Below are 20,638 nucleotides of genomic sequence, written 5' to 3' on the forward strand. Positions count from 1 at the left end.
TAGGAAAACGGAGAATACCAGAGCTTCATCAACCGCTATTTTGTGGTTATTGACATACCTCGATCTCACCAATAATAATAATAATAAAGATTAAAAACTATCATTAATACAAAAAACTTTTTTCTATTAGCCATAATTTGTGCATACGTCTCACTTCTGTATTTAACCCGTTTTTAAGCCAGTTTTAGCGTTAACGGAAATATCGAACATCAAGACCTTTGAAAATCTTGAATGTCCTAAAAATAGGAGCAAGCTAAAAGGAAGTCATCGGTCTGTTAGCATTCGTGACGTCATGTGCGACATGCGACACTAGCCAGCCCATTATTCCGTTTATGTTAGCCAAATAGTTTGTATGGCTAAGGCTTAATTACGTTAGGTTTGAAACAGTTTTAATTAATTAACTATCATGCTACATTAATTTAATAAACAGTTTACTAAAACAACATATTAAAATTTGAAATTTGTATTTCTGTTGCAGATTATTTTATATTATTACAAAGGTAATTGCGTACACGTGAATTGGAAAAAACGCGATTTTAATTCAGTCGAAAATTGGCACCTAATGTTTTTTAAATGATTAGATATAATTTTCAAATTATGTCCTAATTTTTGCAGACAAGTACTGGTTTACTCCCAGTATTTTTAATATATTCAAAATAAATATTAAAATGTATTACAACAAAGATAAGGAACATTTACAATGAGGAAATATTTAAGTCTGGGAATTTTCAGGGTTTATAGACTGTCGTTGGCCGGTTTAAGTCTTATAAATGCTTTATTTTCATCATTACCTTTCCGTATCTAATGGTGCATAAAACACTGCATTGGTACACCAATCCCAGCGTATCTTGGTCATTTTTGTTACATGAAAGTAAGATGATCAGTCTTACGCTTCAGGCACCAGTCCAGGGACTATGAAATATGCAAGTGTCTCGGAAATATTTCTCAAGAATCGAACACGCTGACCATTACGCCACGAGGCTGACTGTTATTGGCTTAGGCTGTATATGTAATAAATAAATCGGCCCTGTAAATGCCTAGGCCTCTATATTCCATAGCGTAAAATGTTCTTTATCTCTGGTGTAATATATAAATAACTTCCAAGGGGGTTGAATCCAGTTCTTGTCTACAAATTAAAACAAAAACTCAAAATATATTTCAATTTGCAGGCCATTTTCTAAAATTCGTAAATAACTTGAAAATGGAAATCAAGTTGTGGTAGAGTGAGTTTAGAACTTTAAGGCCGTGCTTTTTCTATTTTAAAAAAATGCGGGTTGTCTTATTTTTGAACACGGATTCTCTAAACAATTGCTAATTTGGAATTTGGGGCAGGGAAATAACCTTTGAATAATTAAATTAATTCCATGAATATAGCTCAATTGAGCTGAATATACTTCAATTAAATTGGCGCAATTTCTCACCCGGTATGGAAGATCCACTTGTCATGAAATTATAAAGAGGGTGGGTTGTAGGCGGGTACCCTCCGACGTAAAAAGGTCCGACTATAGTAAAAGGGTAAAACGTTGGTCAAGTACCAGCTCGTTTAACTCGGTAGGTAGCAGGTAATTAAAATAGGTAATTTTAAAAACAAATAGGTAAATTTGAAGCATACAGACAAACAATAAAAATAAATTGCGAGTTACTCATGGACTTATTTATTTATAAATTTGTATAAACTTCATTAACTTCATTAATTCTCAGGATATCACTATGAAGAGAAACCAAATAATGGCCCCGAGTCCCGGGCGGTCCTTAAATGGACCAGGGGTGCGAAGAATCTCCCGGCTCGACATAGAACTGTGGAGGAGCTGTTTCGCACTGCTCGGGATAGGGAAGCTTTCTCCCAAGTGATCGTCAACGTCGGGGGGACCCGACATGACACGTGAAGAAGAAGAACTTTTGAGTTATACATTAACTGGTTTCGAGGTTACTTCCTCATCATCAGGTCTTGAACTAAGTTAGAATTATCTTAGAATAACTCAAAAGTTAAATTTGTTTGTACGCATTTATGGATAAATTAGTGTAAAATGTCAAACCTCAAATTGAAAAATGTTTTTGATTTAAAATAAACAAATACTTTAAGTTTACATTTTGAGTTTCACAGTTAATAATTTCTTTGAGCATGTTTAAATATTTGTGTACTACGACATTTCATTGTTTCAGGACTGGCATCTAAAGCGATCTGATTACTTTACCAATATTTTAGTGAAGGTGTATAGTGGAATTTGCACGTATATTTAATAAGTGTCCTGATGAAGTGACGGGTGCGTTTCGAAACCGGTAGACAAAGAAAAGTCGGTAGGTGGTTTTACAAGAAATATTTACTAACATTTATTAATCACTTAACTGTTCATGTAACAAAAAGTATTCAGATATTTTATTTTATTAGGTAAACAAACAGTATGTACCACAACATATTCAACGGCTTCCGTGGTGTAATGGCTAAGACACTTGACTCACATACGGAAGGTTCCGGGTTCGATTCCCGGTGAGAACACAAAAATGTAATGTGATTTTTCTCAATCCTAGGTGTTTTACTATATGCTGTAATTCAGTACTGTAAATGGACCTCATGGCCCGTCTCTTCGCCAGGACTTTTACTAAACCAACATGCAAATACTAAAATACACTTTCATCTTTACTATTACCGTAGTACACATAGTATTTACGAAAAAATACATAAATAACGCGCAGACTTAAAGGGGATGAAAACACCACTATGTCCGAACATGCACTAAAATGAGTTAATAATGTTTTGCGGTATGTTGCAGAATGTTGGGGGTTGAAGTTAGGCAGGGGAGGGGCTAAGAGGTTGAACGTTAGACGATTGGTTAATTTTTAAATCAAAAAGTGGTGTATATAGAAAAGATATTGCTATATACGTCCACAATTCTATAAATCATAAAATTATTGAAGTGCAATGCAGTGAAACTGCTATATTAGGTGTATCAATCTTAGCAGAAAACACTAAATCCTTTAATCTCTATGCCTTCTATCGAAAACCTAACTCTAACATGCAATTTTTTTTTGATACTTTTGAAGTAATACTCGACAAAAATAAACTAGACACCCTTATCTTTGGAGATTTTAACATAGATGTCTCTAAGAGTAGCGATATTGCACTAAAATATATTAACATCCTCAACTCCTACAACTTTCACATTTGTAACACAGCATTTTCTACCAGAGTAACAAAAGAAAGTAGTTCCTTAATAGACCACATAATTACAAATAGGAAAAACATATCTATATCTATTTCAAATATTGACAACCCACTAAGTGATCATAACATACTTATTCTAGATTATCAAAATAGCCTTAAAAAACACTCAAACAATCGACTACCTAAAGCAGTATTTGTGAACCCAAAAACCAATAATATCATGTTAAAGTCATATCTTAGAACCCATAAATTTATATTTAACACAAGCAATAATATAAATGATAATTACAATGCATTTATTGATTACTTTAAGATAGCAATAGACTCTTGTAAATTTAAACCCAGTCAAAAAATGGGCAACCGTCGTCAAGGTAATACACCTTGGTTTGATTCAAAACTAGATTTACTTATTAAAGAACGGAACTCGATTTTCAAGCAATGGAAACAAGATCCTTTAAATGATATACTTTTTCTTTTGAAAAATAAAGCCAGAAACAAGGTCACTAACTACAGAAGATATGTCAAAATCAGATATTATTCCGACATCTTTAAACAAAACATTTATAATCCTCGACATACATGGAAAACAATCAATACGATTCTTGCAAACAGTCCACAAAATCCAAAAAAAGATATTCAGTGTCTTAAAGTTAATAATATCGAGATTAAAGAATCAAAGCAGATATGTGAAGAGTTTAATAATTTTTTTCTATCTGTCGGATGTAATTTGTCTAGAGCTATTACATCTTATCCAGATGACAAAAATACAATTTATACTGAACCTAAAGCCATGCATTCCATGTATATAGGAAGAACACATAGATCAGAAATTCTTAAAAATATTTCAAAACTTAGGCAGCGAGCTGCCCCAGGACTAGATGGCATTACTCCTGCTGTCCTTGGAATCTGTAAAGATGAGCTAGTTGAACATTTGGTATTTCTCATTAATACATCATTGTCGTGTGGTATGTTTCCGGACCAACTGAAGATAGCTAAAATAATTCCAATTCATAAAGATGACTGCAAAAAAGACGTTTCTAATTACCGGCCTATCTCGATACTCCCAGTATTTTCTAAAATATTTGAACTAATTTTAAAAGATAGGCTCACTAAATTCTTGACCGACAATAAAATTCTTACGTCCCAACAGTATGGATTTCGAAAGTTTTCAAATACTAAATGTGCTGCTTATGACTTTGTCTTAAATCTACAAAAAAAAAATAGATGTTGGTGAATTTGCTGCAGCTATATTTATAGACTTAAAAAAAGCTTTCGACACTGTGGACCATGAGATTCTATTGGATAAGTTGAAACACTTAGGCATAGTTGGCATACCTTTGAAAATATTTCGAAGCTATCTCACTGACAGATACTGTGCGGTTCAAATCGGAAAAGAATCTAGTGATCTAGGTAGGATAACTTGTGGAGTTCCGCAGGGGTCAATCCTTGGTCCACTCTTGTTCCTTATTTATATTAATGATATCACTAAGTGGGGGTTAAAGGGGACTCTTCAATTGTATGCCGATGATACTGTCATTTTTTATCATAATAGTAACCTAAAAGAACTAGAAAAAATAATGAAGACAGATTTCGATAGTCTTGCCGACTGGATGCGATTAAACAAATTAAGTTTGAATATGAAAAAAACATCATATATGATTTTTGGGAACAAACAGGATTTGAAAATTAATATTTCTCTAGGAACTGGCTATATTGAAAAGACCAATGTTACTTAATACCTAGGACTATATATTGACTCTCAACTTTCATGGAAATACCAATATGAACATGTTAAATCAAAAATAGTACCCGTAACTGGCGTTTTGCATAGACTTCGTGGTCTGCTTCCTCACTCTGTTTTGTTTGCCGTCTATTACGCTATGATACATTCTCACCTATCCTATTTATGCTGTATTTGGGGTTTCGCTAACAAAAACCAGATTTCTGAGATTCAAGTTCTTCAAAACCGAGCTCTGAGAAGCATTCTTGGTTTGAAATGGGATTCCCATGTCAAGGATATTTATCGTAACACAAAAATACTTCCTTTCAAGGTAATGGCACTGTATGACATCACTAACACTATTTCAAACATCATAAACTTTTCTGCTCTCACAAATTTAAAACTTACATTTAATCATGAAATTCACAACTATAATACACGACATGCAAAAAATCTTCACATTTCTAAATTTTGTTCCACGAAGTTCGGCAAAAGGTCTCTGGAATACATTGGTCGTATACAATTTAATAAACTGCCTGATGACCTTAAAAATGAAATGTCGAGTGGTAAATCTCAAAGACCAGAAATGAAGACCTATTTCTTGAATCTTTTTGAAAGTGATAGTTTTTAGCTCAGTTTTTGTGAATTGTCTATATATTGTGTTTTAGGTTTAAATGTTTTTCTTTTCTTTTTTTAATATTAAGTTCACAGAATGTTTAAATGTTTTTATTTTCTTTTTTAATATTAATTTCACAGAATGTTTAAATGTTTTTCCTTTCTTTTTTAATATTAAGTTCACCGATTGTTTGAATGTTTTTATTTTCTTCTTTAATATTAAGTTCACAGATTGTTTAAATGTTTTCTTTCCTTTTTTAATATTAAGTTCATAGATTGTTAAAATTTGTTAAAATTTTTATTGTTTAAATGTATACTATGTATTGTTACAAGAAATGTACTATTTTTTTTATGTACCGTCCCAAATGAGTTTTCTCGTACAACTCCTGGGAATATAATATCATGATATTCATGTCTTATATGTTTTATTAATAAATAAAAAAAAATAAAAAAAAAATAAAATATTTGATTATTCATTAGTTTTATAATAAAAAATATTAATAATACAATAAAAACAATTTACTTTGATTTCACATATTCTTATACATGTATGTATGTATATGAACATAGATTCGTAGACTAAAAGTCAAGGAGCGCCAAGGACAGACCGTAAGGTGGAAGGGAGGAGGCTCTGGGAGAATTTTCCACGTGCGTGCCCTCCTTTTCCTCTCTTTCTCGCCTCCCCCATATTCCAAAGACACCCCTTGCGAGACTCCACGGATCAGTAAACAAAAGAATACAATACAATAGGGCATGTCAATAAACTCACATACATATTTCAACCTCAAATTCAAACATCTAAGTAAACAAAACAAGAATAAAAATGTTCAAACAATATAAACAGACAAATTATGAAGACAATAATTACACATTGAGACTTTTACGTTGCCTAATTTACACAAAAAAATAAGACACGTGGTAGAAAAATATATTTGTTATTTTATTGAATTTAATTCATCAACGATACATACTTAAGAAAAACACAATTTCTAGATATTGACAACACAATTCTACGTGAATGTATTTTACTATCTTCCATTACAGAATTACACAAAATACATAGAATGAGTGAGTTCAGCCCCTAGGGGAATTGAATAAAAAAAATGTTTTTAAAGGCATTTAGTTAAACAGAATTTTTTTTTTTAAATGTATAAAAATAATTATAAAAAATATTTTAATAAAAACGAACTACTTTGAATGACGTCACTAGTTCACATTAATCAACCAATGATACGATAGTTGTGAAAGATTTCCAGTTAACGATAAGTCAACGGACCAATCTGCCGATACAGAACTGACTTAGAAGAAGCGGAAGAGAACTGAGACATCACACGTGGAGTAATTTTATTCAATCTTTCGCTTTATGTGCTAGTCCAGGATAAATGAAATGTTGCAGTTTGAAAAACCTTTAAAATAAATATTTTACTTCTTTCCTCTAGGAATCGAACGTAGGACCTTAAGAATGGTAGGCGAACGCGTCAACCATCACCCAATGAGGCGGACCTATTTTCAAGCAGAGTTGAAGTACTCTCTTATGGTGGAGAGGATTCAGAATAAATTTCTTCGGTTTCTCTACGTGAGGGAGTGCGGATATTATCCATGGCTTTATCCCACTGAGTTTCCCCAGGGTATGCTCGGTTACAACAGTTTGAAGACCAGAAGAAATGTGTTTTTAACTACGCATTTCTTTCGATTGTTGAGGGGTATTATTGACAACCCTGAAATAATGCGGAGCATTAGCTTTTATGTGTTGGATAATCACCTTAAACTGCGTTAGCATAAAATATTTGACATTCTAATATATAGGACCAATCTGTCAATGGTAATGCCTGTTGGAAGAACTATCTCTATGTTGAACAATATTACTTTAGACATTGTCATTTTTCACGTCTCTGGGGGAGTTTTTCGCTACAAGCTTCTCTTACTTTTTTAACATATTATTCTCTGGATATTATGTATAGGTACCTATGTTTTATTTTTATATATACCTCATTTTACCTTTTTATTTGCACTATTTCTATAAGTATGAATTTAGATATTTAGATAATTTAGATATACTAAACGATTTTTTTCAAGAATTTAGTTAAAAATATTTTATTAAAAAAAAAATCTGTTCTGAATTTGATGTTTTAGTGTAAATAAATATCCATCATTATCCCAAAAGATGGCTCAAAGCGCCATGATCTTAAATTCTGTTGCGAAAAACACTTGCATTTTTTTTATTAAAGCTCCCGTGTAAAGTTTTATATTTTCGTTTAGTAACGGTTTGTCTTTAAAGGTGCGATATGAATAAATAAATTTGAAATTCGCTAGATTTCCTTTTTCGGGGTTTTCGCCTGACAGCAGCCATCGAGTCGAAAACACTCGTTAAGGTTTCGGGTTCTATTTCACACACAAAACTGTATTCTTCTTCAGTAAAATTATTGGGAAAATACGAAAACAAAAGCGTGTATTTAAATTCAACGCGTTTCCAAATGTCATTTCTAAAAAATGCGCGAAAATAAATTGAAATAAACTAACATGGACAGAAAATGCTGCATAATTTTATGCCATGTGAGAAAATACGATTTTCCAGAAAATAAATATTGTTTCATGCGGACCAACAAAGGCACGTATTACATTTAGATGTGAGTAATGGAACCAATTTCGGAAATACTACAAACTTGCTTATTACCTTTATTACTGTTTTGCTTGTTTTAGTTTATTTAGAGGTGTGGAGTTCAACGAAACAATATTTTTTTTTGTTACCTTGCTGAAAAACCGTTCGATATTCACTGACTGAATTTTTTATTTTGAATCTTGAAGTAGGGCACATATAAACATATTCCTATATCTCTATCTTTATCTATTATTATTATTATTTATAAACAGTTTAATACACATTCAAACCATAAGTTAGAATTATGTTTTTTTTTCTTCACTAATATTTTTTCCCATTTCATAATATAAATTTTTTTACTACGTTACATAACATTTAATTCTATGACTTCGGTTTTTTTCTCTGATTTTTTCCTAATCTTTAGTATTATTATGATATTCTAGTTGGCTTTAATATATATTTTTTTTAATTCAGTGTTTTTTTAGAGTTAATAATTTTATACACAAATATCACGGTATTGTAAAATATTATTTGTTTATGTGTTATTATTTTTAATTTGTGCGAATCTGTTTTTGTTTTTTTAATTCAAGACCGTATTAAATACAATACATGAATAAATACATTGTTTAAATTTTGGATTGGTTTAATAGCCTATTAAGAATTAAAACCACTGAAATACCCCACCGTCTGTCTTGAATTACTATTCCAGCTCTGTATTATTGTTCTTTCAAAAGTTCTTAGAGATAACTCTTCTCTTCATTCTTCATACTCCTTTTATTTCATCTAATTATGGTCAAAATTCTCATTTTTGGCGAACTTTTGCTGGTTTTAATACAATAAGGAAGTCATTTAACATTTAATCGGGTATTGGTCCCATAGCTGGTATCGCGGATTCACGAATCAGAAGCCCAAAGTTCGAACTCCACACAACGCCAACTTGAAAATGTCCCCCAAAATTGAAATATTCGGGTAAACTATAAGAACTAAATTTTTCTTTTTTAAATAAAGGTATTTATGGTATGAATATGGTATAAATGAATATTGTATAACTGTATAATAAATTAACTAGTATGTAGTAATGTTATTGTTTATTTTGCATAAAAATTTCTGCCAACAGGTTGTACCTAGTTAGGCAGACTAGACATGATCCAGAGAAATCTATTACCTAAGTGTGTATGTAGTAGATAAAGCAATTGTTATTTTTGTTAATAAACCATGATTATTTTTATTACTATTTGCGAATAATTATAATAACATTCACCGTTTGCTTTCCGAGTAATTATGACTTTTTAAAAAAATCTTCGATTTAGTTTACTGATTTTTACTATTATGTTTGAAAATCTGTTATCTTACTGTGGTGATACTTGTGAAAACCTGTAATTGGCTTATTTGTTATTTATTTTGTTTTTATATAATTTAATTGTAGCTGTTGTTTATTTTATGTATTTATTTTATTTTATTTTTATTTATTAAGGAAAAACAACAGTTTTTATATAAGAATACAAAATATAAAAAATAGTTCATACATCCAGTTAAAGTTTTTCATAAATATAATGACAGTAAAGAGAAAAATACACAGTAAAGAGAAAAATAAGGTATTATATAAGACATGAGAAAAAAAAGAGCTCGTAAGAAGGTTAAGGGATGAGGAAATAGAATGAATGAATTATCCGAATAAAGCGCCATATCACTCAGCCGTCACTTCCTATACAGTCATACATCTTCTCAAGTTACACCCAAACCTTCGCAGCGCAGCGCTCCTCTCTTAATTTTGTCCGTAATGTTTGTCTGAGCATTGCATTTTGCACGAATTTCAAAATTTTACCAAATCAATAAAAAAGTAGTCTCTAAAAAAACTAATTGGTAGATATTCTTATTTTAAAACTTCTAAATTCCACTCAAGGCATGGTCAAAATAATTTTGTTTTCAAAGGAATAAAAAATTATAATAAACTTTCCAGTGAACTAAAAACTAATAAAAAAATAAAAATATGACCCGAGTGAAAACAGCATTATATTTTAATAGGTATAACAGTATTATTTTATTTTAAGTTTTTCTCTTTATTTTGTGTATATATTTTTTCTCGGGTACATTCGAAATTATATAACTTCAAATTACTAAATAACTATAACAGTGTAAGTCACTCTCCAAGCTTAGAGCTAGTCTCTTTTTTGTAATTTTTTTTTAAATATTGTATGTAAAAGTTGTTTTTATTAATACATGTTTACACTTTTTCTTATCACCATCATCATCAAAACCTTATCCGAAACCGATTGTGCATAGGGCACTGCACTATTAAACTAAATAAGTTTTTTTTTACTGCAACATATCGGTAGATCCGTGCAAGTATTCACAATTCTCCGCTTGTTTGACTTATACTTGGTGTACAAGTACAAATAGAATATTGGTTTATAATCTTGCATCATTAATATTTTAAATTTGTAAAAATAAATAAATATATAAACAAAGCAAATTTAATTCGGTGTAAAGGTGGTACAAAATACATTTTGCTTTTTGTTTATTAAAAGAAAAGTTCGAGTATAATTATTTGCCATGAAAATATTTGACATCCGACTCGTATAAATTCACCCTACAATAATATATAGCCATGTTTGTTTTTAATATTAAATGGTACGTACGAGTATCTATGTAAGTTCGTTTGACTTAAAATAAATATTGACAGAACAGTATCAAAGGAAATCACCTCCCATGTGGTCTGACGTTCGAACAAAGGTAAATCTTATGGCATAAATTTTAGTCAGTTTATTTTGGATACGATATCTTAAATTTTCGGAATAAATATTTAAGCGATTAAAACAGTTGTAGATACATTATTATGGATTGCTATTCCGCGATTTTTAATACAGCAACAGAAAGAGCATTTTACTATGAAACAATACATTATATAATATATTATAATTATACTGCCGTCATAAGAAAGAAAGACGTTTCTACATAAAACAAAAAACGGAGAAAATAAATATTTTGTAACTCGGAGATTGAAAAATTCGCTGTGTGAAAAATACTACAAAAATTAAGTGCATTATTATGCGACAGTATGTATTATGATTTGCCCTAACGGAATATTTATATTGATTTTAATAAATTTTACGTTATATATTTAAAAATTAACATTTTCATCTTTTTTTTAGTAAAAAAATACAAGAAAATATGTTACACTTCAATGAAAATACGTTTCTAGCTAGAAACGCCCTTTTTATTTAGTAATTAAGTAAACGTCTTTCTTTTTTAGTTTTAATATGCCAATTGATTCTACTCAAATAAATAAAATAGACGTTACTGGCCATTTACTGTTTTTCAAACTAGTAACGCCGACCTAATAATCAATTAACTTCGAAACTACCAGCAGATCTTAAATTTAATTGAAAACGAGTAGGTACATTCATTTCAGATGTTTTTAAAAACGGGATAGAAGAAAAAATAAGTATTTTAATCAGTCTTTAATAGTTATTATATAAATTAGAACAGCCTTTTATATTTAGTAATCTTCAAGACTTTTTGCAGTTTAGTCTTATTTATTAGTGAAAATAATAGGGTTGTGGTTATTTTAGGAAGATAGATGTATTTTTAGTAGATGCGTATTTTTTTCTTGATTCCGAATACCTATGTATTTAACTCATTTAAAAAAAAAGTTATGTGCGTCCGTCTTTCTTATGACGGCAGTATAATTAAACCATTAGAATTATAGTGCATTGCTGTAAATAGAAAACTTCAAAGCTTAATTCATCACAAAAATACTTTGATATAAAATATTGTATTAAACAACAAAAAAAACGTGTGGTTTTATGATTAAGGTTTGAAAGTATACGGGTGTGTGCATGTAGGTGTGACAAGTGATAATCTGTTATAGACAGGAGGATGGGGAGATATTTGACTATTTAATGTTTATTCCTATTTGAATTTGCTCTCTAGTTTATAATTTATTTTTACAATACATCGTACATAGGTATATTTCGAGTAAATAAAATCAGGTAATGCGTTTTGTTTTTCGATCGACCAAACTCTCGTTGCCATAGTGTAGGTATATACATAACACTTAACGGACGAAGTAATACCGCCAAATGAGAGATAGCTACTGATACAACACTTTATCGGGACTAATAATCCATTGTCGATGTCGATACGGAAACTTCTCAAATTAGGGGAGCAATTTGAAGTATTTTTTGTTTATTTGCTAGCGTTCGAACTGAAGTTCGCAACTTATAATATTCTGTAGCTTGAGTGAGGGGATCTTAAACACTCGAAATACAACGCAGCATTTTTATTGCGGCCAGTAAAAGCTTCCGATCAATAAATTATCCTACGGAACGTCTGTGTTTGTATGTTCTTTTAGACAATAATCAAGATTTAGTTGGTAAAATGGACATGATTTTCCAATAAGGTTCGACTTTATCTAATTAGCAAAATAAATATTAAATAAAAGCCGAATGAACATGTAGCTAAAATGTCTATAATGCAGTGCGTTTCTGTGAGATATTTCATAAAAATAACAATCTACCGTACGTATAATAATAATACGGATCGAACGAAAACAATAAAATACCATTGAGATAAAAAGATGATACTCCATACAAATCCGATCTAAAAATTCGTCCCTAAAGGAAAGGGAATGACCAGCGGAGGGAGCAAGTGTCGTAACGTCATATCACGTCAACTTTGGCACGCAAAACGCGTAGTGTAGTAAAAAGAACGGACTGTTTTTTTAAATTTTATTTTTTTATTTGGACCCCTGTAAGTAGCTTTACGTGTAATGAAAAATCGTTATTGTTTGTCTTGTAAATGCGATGTTCGATCACTGATTCACTGACATGATAACTACATTTAACGACAGGGTGAATATCTGTTAAGGATATTCCATCTTTCCTGCATTATGCATTAAGATTATGGTGTTCTAAACTGAAAAATAGGCACTGAAATAACAGATGTTCGATATTCTGTGAAGAAATATCATCGCATGGACAATAGTCATCATTCCTTAATTTAAACCTATGTATAGGTAACTTGTCATAGCTCCGTGTTCAGTAAAACGGACGGACTGTTTACATCGGTCTACTGTAAGTTCTATTCAGTATGTCGCTCCCTTCCGCATACTCGTCACCTTTGTTTGTCGTTTCACTATACGTCCGACTAACTGAGCAGGACAGAGACAGGAGATAACTCACGAATTGGTAACATACTAATAAGACGTTTTTTGACATTAAAATAGCCTTTTTAAACAAGTATTGATTAAGACAAGAACATTACTTTTTTTCCATACATAGAAATATAATTACAAAAATACACATTATAAAAATACATCATAAAATTAAGCTTTAACATGAATTGGAAAAAATGCCCACAAAGACTTCAGCGTCTGAGCGTGGGCCATTCCTTTTTTAATTATTAAAAAGTTTATAGCATATATATATGGTATGACATGACTATGGAAAGAAAAGAAAAGAAAAGAAAAATAAAAGAAAAACCAAATAAACACATACTGATATTACGAAAACATGATTTATTTGCAGTATGCATTTTTTTTTTAATAATGTGTCTATCTGTTTTTAAGAATGTGCCTCTGTGCGAACTTAGTTCTGCATCCTGGAACTGACAGGACACTATCGGATCTATTACTAATACGATTTAAATTATTACTAAACAATTCCCTATTTCAGTAAACATATTTCAGGCACTGAAATAAATATAATTTTCTAAAACTAAGGAGTCCACTCTCTACGTATAATTTATTACTAGGAAATAGTCTATGTTTTTTGTAAATTATTTTAATGCTATTTTTCTGTGCAATTTCTATTGAGCGACTATGCGACTTACCGGTGAAAGGTTATACCATCGCCTTTTCAGATCGATTTGTGCAGTATCTTAGCGTACATATAGGCATTTTAGTAATTGCGAGGAGACAAAAGTTCAAAAGTAGCCGGGGACTGCTCGCAACAGACTAAAGTCCGTTCTATCAAACATATTTTATTTTATTTTTATTTTTATTTTTATTTTTATTTTTATTTTTATTTTTATTTTTATTTTTATTTTTATTTTTATTTTTATTTTTATTTTTATTTTTATTTTTATTTTTATTTTTAGTTTTATTTTTATTTTTATTTTATTAGGGAAATCAACAGTTCTACATACATATTTTTAGTAAACAAACAGATAAAGTGTATACACTCAGAACTAATAACAGATTTCCACATATGCTAATGATAGGCCGCAGGTTGAGAGACCATATTTCGAACGCCCATGCTTACTCATAAATTTTCATCAATTATACGAAAGTTTTTGTTTTCGATATCTCATTGTACTCATAAGCTAAAAATATGCAAGATAAAAAAATGGTATATAAAAACTTTACAAATAAATAAAAAATATATTCAATTTCTTTTTTAGAATAAGCTTTTTAAAATATTTAAATTTCTCATTTTGTAATAAGGTAGTTCACGTTCAGTAATCAAAATTGAGATTCTTTTTTTGGTTTCCAACGAGGACTAAATAAAATAATTGATTGAAAAATCGCCTTACAATCCCATAATCATATAGTGTGCTACAAAGAAACTGGCTCTACGTTTGCAAAATGTTTCCAAAATTATATCTACCCAGTTACTTTATCCCTTTTTTTCAACATTATGACAGCTGATGTTAAAACTCGCATGACTTATGAGAGCTGAAAATAAAAACATTGTATCGAAAATTTTAAAATTCCCGATAAAGCCTCAGTTTTGACAAACTTTATTGAAAATATGTAAAATGAATTATGAAAATGGGAAGAGTTTTCTGGATTAATGTTGTGACAGCAGCTGATTAATTTGGCGGGAACGGCAGTGTTCTGGGAGTAATCACCCGTGAAAAAATGTTTACACACGCAAAAATTTTCATAATTGGGTAGGTCCCACAATGATGTAATATTTTTTCTGAAACACTTTTTGTGTGTCGTGTCTATTTAATTTAGGACGTGGTCAAATATACCGCGTGAGAGTTGACACGGGGGAATCATGTGCACATTTGGGTTCGGCAGCCGAATATTAATTTTATCGACCAATATTTAATGGTTTTAGGTTACACGTTTTCAGGTGAAAATATTACACGCCTCGCCATGAAATTTATTTTCAGTGTAAACAAATAAAAAATCTAATCTCTAAAATGTTTTCCGTTTCTATTGATATCTGTTACAAATGTATAACTTACCGCAAAATATTTTGACAGGTAAAAAGAAATGAGGATTTAAATAAATGTCATATTTAAATATTTATTTTTAGATACGAGATAAATCAACGTTTCTACTAAACTAAGAACAAACTTAACGCAAAAGTTTTTATTATACTTAATATAATAAAAAGAACAAACATTTCTTAGTGAAGAGATTTGATTATAAATGATAATTTTTCGATTTAAAAAATTCTAGATAATTATGTCAAATATCCGTTTTATATTCTTTATGCAATGTGGTGAAAGTAAATTGTCTACTATTCAGGGCGAATTTATTTATTTCGTATTAAAATAAATGTAGGTGGTAATGTTTATTTAAGACGATAAAAATAATCTAAATTGGTTATGTATCAATGTATGCAAATAAATAATAATAACACAATTTTTTAAATATGATCGTCGTGTCGTACGATTGCATTTTTTTTTCTTCATACATATTATGTTAAAAACACAGGTAGATAGGTACTTAGAGTAAAATTTGCATAATTCTTTCATTAGAGTGTTCAATGCATATGGCATGGTTTTTAATGAATTATTCGGCATTAGAAAAAACTCTTTTTTAAGTATGCCATATATTCGACTAATAGTGTTATCATAAAAGTCCTGATGAATTGCAAGCATGCGATTCGTCAGCAGGTTCTTACATATTTTTTTATATCTGATAAATATCTGCAGGTAATAGTAAGTCATAAATACACCTTTTATTCTCAAAAGTAAAAAATACTATTATAGTTGATATTATAGATCATTAAATTTATAAAATATTTTGTTTCTACCGCTTCTATTTTTACGGTAAACATAAGACTGATACTCTTACATTCATGGAACACTGACAGAAGATCAAGATACGCTCCAATAATTGGTGAAGGTTAAATTATATAACCAACACCTTTTATTTTATAGGTTGATTGACAGGAATTACCATTTGGCAATAGACTGGCCAATGTACAAAAAAAATATGCATGCACAAGAAGTTGAATAAACAATAAATACATTTAATAAAACAATCAAGATCGTAAGTGAAAATTCTTGATGGAAGTTCATTGTAATTTTTTATATGAAAAAAAAACGAGTGATGCATTATATATTTTTGTATATTTATATTTATTTATTTATTTTATTTTATTTTATAAATTTATTGGATAAACTTAGGATACATATTTAATAACAGGGAATCTATATAAAACTAATTAATAAAAAATGAAAACGGAGTGTTCTCTATTTATGATAGTCTCCATCTAACATGGCTCAGCCTGTTCTAAGAAACACTGGTTTTTCCAAATTAGTGAACATAAAATTGTATATATTATAAAATTTATAAATAAATAAAATAAAGTATCACTCGTCTTTTATTTCTATAATAAATTAAAATAATAATAACATTATTTTGTTGGATAATGTTTACGTTTATTTTGTAGGATAATATTATTATTATTATTCAAAAGTTGTTATTCGTAATACCGTAACTATTATCAAGTCCAGTAAGGTAAGTGGCCCCCTATTGAATATGACGAAGTGGCACGTATCTGCCAATTAATGCTAACAGAGGAGTCTGGCCCACGGACTTAAGTGATAAATTGACTCGAGAATGTTTTCTTTTGTGAAGGAATCGTCTCCAGACGAAAATAAATCGGGACCAAAGCGACACGAGACGTGACCAGCGCCAGCGTGAAGAACTTCTACAATCTCATTTATTTATTTGCATTGATGACTTGTGAATATTATAAACACTACACTGCACGCTGCATAGAAACTTGCGAGATCATAATACTAAATTATTTATCATGGAGTGATATGTAAATGCTGATTCAATCAATAAAATAACATAACATCTTTAATGGAATGAAATATGGAATTCCATAGATTCACTGTAATTTTAAGGGTTTTAAAAAAAAAAATTTTCGCTATTTTCACAGGTTTCCTTATGATGATAAGTACCTTATGCATATTTGAGCGAAAAGTACAAAAGAAACTAAACGAAATACCGAACTAAAAACGTGGCAACCTGATTAGTAAAGAATTATACTATATTTTTATACTTAAACACAATCTAAATTATGTGAGACATGAGTCGGGTTGTGGTCCTGTGGCTAGTGTCTCGGAATCACGGATCAAAGGTCCGTGGTTCGAATCCCACTCTACCCTAACTTTATTCCCATTTTTTAATAGTAAGCTATTTTCAACTCGTTTAAAATGGCCTTCAAATTGATATATTTGGGTAAATCATAAAAACGCAAATATTATTTTACCATTTAAAAAAAAATTCATGATTAAATATGTAATAATCGTTTATCTCTATTTCACTAGACAAGCCTGTATCTAAAAATACAAATTTACATACCGAATCGATTCCTTTCACTGAATCTATTTAAGTTTCATATTTTAGTGATTTTCAGACAGTTTATATCTTCCCTTTAAGTTTTTCTATAATATTTCGCTGTTTTCCATTTATGTTTTCTTTAATTCATACCTTAATGTTTTTTATGTTCTATTTCAGGATTTGATTTAAGTTATTACAATTCATAAATAAATATTGTCTGCGTATTGAATTCTGCAATTTACAGAGGTGACCTGTCGTCAAATCGACCTTTTGACCTCAGAGATTGATCAAGAGTCCATTGTATTACACTATCTCAATTTATCAAACATCAAACGAACTAGGTTTTATTTCATTTCAAATAACCTTAGAATGGTGTCCTTGTTCCGAGAATATAACTCCATGTAAATCTTGATGCTATCAATGAAATTGTATTATGGAGATAAAATCAACATGCCCCGGTTGGACTGGTGGTTGGTGACTCGGTGACTGGTGACTGGTAACTGGCGACTGTCATCTGTCACGACATGTTATGCGGTCAGTACCTACACCTACAGCATGCAGTGAGTGGTCAGTGGTCAGTAATCATGCAGCTCCGCCCCCTCCTCCCTCGCCCTACAAGCGGTTCCAATACTACGCCACGTCACGAATATAAAGCGGGGTATTAATGTTTAAACCCTATTTACATGTTGCATTCTAACAGCAAAAACGAGTAAAGAAGTGAAAACACAGTTGTATTTGAAATAAGTGAATTTTCATAGACTTTAAATTCTACGAAAATGTTCGTTTCATTGCCAAAGTTGCTATAATTTTAAATGAAAACCGACAAAAATGTCTTTCAAAGCATTTTGTCGAATTATTGTTGTTCATATTATTTATACAGATATATTCCTAAGTATAAAAATATATCCTAGATAAATGGATTTTTAGCGCCGAACTTAAATACGGGGTGTGGGAATAAACCTGGGGTGCTTTTTTATTATAACATATATGGCCACACTGATGATTAAACGTCAAAGTAATGGCAAATTTTTATTTTTATAATTCACTTGATTCCAAAAAAGATCTATGTAAAAGACCTATGTCTTTCGCATTGTGCTTATGAATCTTTTTGGTATGCCTGCGCATGCGAGAGATGGGATTATATGAAATATCCTGTATTCGACGATAATTATTCGTGTTGTTATATTTATCAATATAAAACATGTTCCACCCGTTTTTAAAATTGCTTTTCAACAGGCATTCTCAAATATTCATGTTTAAAATGTATAACAATTATTGTTTCTAAATTAATCCACTACACTTTTGGAAAAAACAGTAAAATCCATATAAAACAAATTATAGGAAATAATAAAAAAGCCCTTATTTTCTTGGTATAGATAAAAATTTAATGGTCATGAATATTTAAGTAAATTGTAATCACAATAGGCACGAACGTTGCTGTTTCTACTACCCATTCGTTTTATGTAGGGACTCACACAAGATAGCCTTTTCTTTCTACTTAGGGGTATTGCACTTATTAAAGAGTCGTAAGCTGTAATTTTCATATGTTTATTGCCATCCTTAATCTGTAGACATGTACATGATTTATTTTACTACTGAAGATTGCGCTGTTTTCCGCAAACCGCCATTAAAATAAAATTTCACATTTCTATTTTATCGTTTTGAAGTGTCGCATTGAATCCAGCATGAATATAATGTACATATTAAGTATAGTAGAATATAAATCTACCAACACGTAATGTTTTTATGTGTTTCTGACTACGTAAAATACATTACCCAGAAACATTTTTGAGCAAACATGTCAATGAGGAAGTTCAGTGTTTTTTTATTTGTTCATAGACAAACTAAACAAAAAATGTTAACATGAATTTTTAAAGTAGATTTTTTTCTGTCCCATATTTAATGGTTCAAGTAGTATATTTAGAATATTTCTGTTATTTGTACAAATTACTTGAATCTTGTTAGATAAATGAAATTATCTGTAAATAATAACCCATTTTGTAAAATATGAGTTCTGTAGCTAAATAATTGGGTTCGTAATAACGTTTTTTTGCTCTCCTGAAAAGTTGCACTTTTGCAATTATACTCTTATGTCCGCCTATCAAAAATATATTTAATGAACACAATAGAATGTTTGATACCAATTATTGCTTTTCAACTGTTTTTCTACTTAACAGATTAAAGATTTTAATATCTTTACATATGCTCAGGCCAAAGCTTGTTATTTTCCTAAAAACCGCGCGTCAATCGGTTTAGTAGATATTCAGTCTATCGAGGACACCCATACGAACATTGCCCTTCCCATACTTACTAGGAATGCTGGGCTACCAATCATTGTTGAGAAGAGGGGATATTCATTTGGATGTTAACTTTTTTCAACTGATTGGTGGGCGCATACATAATTCTGATATTCTGAACGAATTTGGTCTATTTGTCCCCGATAAAGGCAACGCAGGTTGTTCTACGTACCACGACGCAGAACCAACCTACCAATGGTTATGCCGGTAGGTAGAGCAATCGTGTAATTCAATCGTATCGCCAAGGATGTCGATATATTTCATGACAGTGCGATTTCTCTTAGGAAGGCGATTTCCAAATTGTAATATGTAGAATTAATATTTTAAGCATTAACTTTGTGGTCAAACATTTTACTAAATGTTATCAAATATTTGTATACAAACCACTTACCGACTTTTCTATGTCTACCGGTTTCGAGACGTACCCGTCTCTTTGTCAGAACATAAATTAAACTAACCTTCACTATAGTTGTTGCACAAAAATATAAAACCAACACGAGATGCATTTTAATGAGCGCATGCACTGATTAGGACAAATATTCACTGATAAAATTATGAACATATTCTATGTTCTTTGAGAAATAGTTGGAAAAAGGTAAAAGGGATGGAGGGAGGGGGTGAGCTTAATAGGTTTAGAGTGACCATTACAGTGGAACATCGTATAAAGGACTATATTGAGGTTGTTTGATTATTGATCAAAGGAAAA

At 30.6% G+C, this 20,638-nt stretch overlaps 1 protein-coding gene across 1 annotated transcript in view; it reads right to left on the reverse strand.

Moving 5' to 3' along the window:
- Kua (Plasmanylethanolamine desaturase Kua) overlaps window positions 1-20,638 on the reverse strand; it is a gene marked incomplete at its 3' end in the record, with an annotated part of 65,180 nt that overhangs the window by 41,487 nt on the left and 3,055 nt on the right. The window lies entirely within an intron of this gene.

The sequence above is a fragment of the Micrasema longulum genome, unplaced genomic scaffold, assembly GCF_059751315.1.
Source record: "Micrasema longulum isolate JH-2025_06_02 unplaced genomic scaffold, ASM5975131v1 h1tg001801l, whole genome shotgun sequence".
Classification (NCBI taxonomy): domain Eukaryota; kingdom Metazoa; phylum Arthropoda; class Insecta; order Trichoptera; family Brachycentridae; genus Micrasema; species Micrasema longulum.